The following is a 3,686-nucleotide window of genomic DNA, read 5'->3' on the forward strand; positions in this document are numbered from 1 at the left end:
TTTCATTGATCGTGCTCAGAACATTTGCTCCGATTCGTGTATAAATGCCGAAATTTTGTCAATAAGATAATTAACCGTACACTAAAAAGACATTCCCGTAAAATCAAAGAAGATATTTCACAATTTGAGGCAAGTGATTAGCCCTCAAATTATATCTACCTTGCGTATATCCCAAAAATTACAACAAAATTTAAAAATATTTGCACAAAAATAATCTGTATGTAGTTTTTACTAATAATTTTAAAATCATCAATTTCTTAAATTCGGTTAAAGATAAAACCACAGTTACTCGCCAAAGCGGGGCTTATCAAATACCTTGGGACTGTGGAAGCTACTACGTTGGCAGGACCCTTCAGAATCTAGAAAAACGGCTATACCAGCGTAAAAAAGATACAAACAAGGCGTTAATTTCAAATAGTTCTAATTATTCCTTTGATTCTGCTTTAGGTTGGCATATATTTATTAGTCCTTCCCCCACGATACTTTCTGAAAAATCTTTGCTCATCAGTAATGGCTTGGGGATAAAATATGTGGTTTGGGAATCAATCGAAATTAGTCTCAAATTAAATAATAATATTTCTTTGAATAGGGAATTCAGGAAGTACTCACTAAATTCTATATGCTCAAATTTATTTAAAAATGATCTAACAAAATATTTTACTAAACCAATTTATAATAGTATTTAAACAGTTACAGAAAGAAATTTGAGGCAGGCTGCCAAAAATGCAAGGCTATTATCGAAAACTTGTATTTAATCATTTTGTTCTGTTTTGTTTGAATGAATTTATCATCTCACTTCATTCTAATTATCAGTCCTGGTTGAACTTCGTTGAAGTAAGGATACTAAGGCTGTTTTATAAAGTTTTTAAAAACATTATTAGTTTTAATTTTCACATTTTAGTGTAAGTTTGTATATATATATATATATATATATATATATATTATGGTGGAGCTTATTTTAAAAATTTTTGAAATATTATTTTCTTACCCCCCTAAGTTGTTCCATATCACCTGAAAAAATTGTAGAAAAAGTTTGAGCCATTTATAATAATGTTTAGGGGTAGCTCAAGTACCTCAAAGATTAAGAAAAAAAGTAAAAAAGAAGGAAAAAGTAAAAAAGAAGGATTTCGAGCAACTTGTATTTTGCTTAAAAACACATAAACAAAATTGTTTAGTTCCTATTTATGGTTGACCGGATAGAGTCTGTTTCCTGCTATCGGGATAAGCTCTGCGGTGTTCATTGACAACTTGCAGCAGAACCAGACATAATTTAGCCGGCAATGCAAAATTTCCATCCTTCAGAGATGAACGTGTTCAGACTTGTTTGCTTTTGACCGGTTGCGCTTACTAGAGTCTCGGACACCAAGACTCAGTCTGGTGTAGTTTTTTGCTCGAGGCGATATTGTATCAGTTCTGTTTTGTTATCAGTGTTGTTTTTTTTACAATAATAAGCTTATTGTGTATTAACTTGTCTCAAGACAGTAGATTTCTATAACGTTAATGACTACTGAGCGTTGATTGACGAACTTGAATGTAACTGAGCCTATTCTTTTGTTGGAGAAGCAATGAGTTGAACAATTTTTGCTCTTTTTTCTAAAAAAAATTCACCCTACCTAAGTTCATGATTATAAATTCTGTTTTCTGTTTATTTCAGACCCAATTGAGACTGAAAATGTTAGCAAATGCAACTAGATCTCGAACGGAGTTATATCTCATTGGTAGCTCTGTGTCTGAATTAAGAGGTAGCAAGCTGCCTTCATTGCGGATGGCTCTTGGGTTCTTCCTTCATCTCCACCTTGAACTGAATGAGACCATTAGGCACTCGTCGGCTGCTACTGTAACCGAACTAGCAAAGTTTTGGCGGAAAGCTCGAATTCCAATGAGAGATCATCAAAACTGTCAAACCAAGCTTGAGCAGGCATTTGAAGAATGGCGTCTTCTCAAGAAGAACAAAGCACGAAAGTCATCAACTCAACAGGCGAGAGAGGCGGCCTTCGTATCTAGGCTCGAGGATCTTTTTGACATCGCTCACGCCGATGCCCTGAACACGATTTCAATACAAGAAGACAAAGATTTCTTGTTAGCCCAGCGAGAAAAAGGGAGACGGGGGTCAATGGTTGGCGTAGATGAAACACTAGCTTGCAAGGAGAAAAGGGTGTCTGAGAGAGAGCAGCAAACACTTAAAAGACGACAGCAAACAGAGAACATACAACAGATAGAGGCTTCCATAGCTGAACTTACCACATCTGGTTCAGAGATCAGCGCAGCAGAAGACGTTGACAGTGAGGGGGCTGTTGGAGGAAGCAGAACTCAAAAAAGAAAGAGGGGCCGAAAAGCTGTAGTTACACCTGAACTAGCAGCAGCTCTTGATCGTACTAAAGTATCAGACCGCAAGGCTGTTTTTGTCATAGCAGAAACTGCCAAAAGCTTAGGAATGACTATTGACCAACTAGCTCTAAATAGAGATTCAGTTCGCCAACTCAGAGCAAAACATCGAATTCACAGTTCTGCAAGCATCAAAGCCAAGTTTCAGAGTGATGTTCCCCTCGTTGTCCACTGGGACGGCAAAATGATCCCCGACCTCATTGGAAAAGAGAAGGTTGATCGTCTGCCTGTTTTGGTTTCCGGAAAAGAAGTTTTACAGCTACTCACAGTAGCCAAGCTTCCATCCGGAATAGGCGAGGCTCAGGCTTCTGCTGTCTTCGGAGCTATTGAAGACTGGGGCATACCCGGCAACATCCGAGCCATGTGTTTCGATACTACAAGATCAAACACTGGCAGGATCTCTGGTGCTTGTGTTCTGTTGGAGCAAAAGCTAGGTAAGGGACTCTTGTCACTGGCTTGTAGACATCATATTATGGAGCTCGTCATTGGTGCTGCGTTTCGAGTGTGCATGGGATCGACATCTTCTCCTGAGGTTCCACTCTTCAAACGCTTCCAGGACTATTGGAGATTCATAGATACAGATAAATATGAAACAGGAATTGCAGCTGATGATGTGGCGCGTCTAGTGGATGACATCAAACAAAGTACCATCGATTTTGCTAACAAGCACCTTGAACAGAGCCAGCCGAGGGATGATTACAAGGAATTCCTGGAACTTGTGCTCATCTTTCTTGGTGCTACTCCTGCGAGAGGAGTACGATTCATGTCACCCGGAGCGATGCACCATGCCAGATGGATGAGCAAAGTGATATACAGTTTAAAGATCTGGATGTTCAAGGCTCAGTTTAGACTGACTCTCACAGAAGAAAGAGGTTTGCATGACGTGTGTGTGTTTGCAGTACGTGTGTACCTGAAAGCCTGGATCTCTGCACCTTTAGCCTCAGGTGCTCCGTACAGTGACCTACTACTGCTGAAGTCGCTGCTCGAGTACTCGTCCATCCATTTGGCAATCTCAAAGGCCACATCAAACAAGTTTTCCGATCACTTGTGGTATTTGTCACCCGAACTCGTTGGCTTGGCTTTCTTCGACAGTCGCGTCAGTTCGTCGACGAAGAGACTGATGGTGAGTGCCATGCAGAGTGAAGACGACCAGGAACAGGAACATACCAAGCGTATCACCATTGATCTTGATTCAGCCAAGAATAAAAACCTGGAACATTTTGTTACAGCAAAGTCAGCAAAACTTTTTCAAATGATGGATCTTCCGGATGGATTTCTCACAGTTGATCCAGACTTGTGGG

Source organism: Artemia franciscana, chromosome 18 (genome assembly GCF_032884065.1).
Source record: "Artemia franciscana chromosome 18, ASM3288406v1, whole genome shotgun sequence".
NCBI lineage: Eukaryota > Metazoa > Arthropoda > Branchiopoda > Anostraca > Artemiidae > Artemia > Artemia franciscana.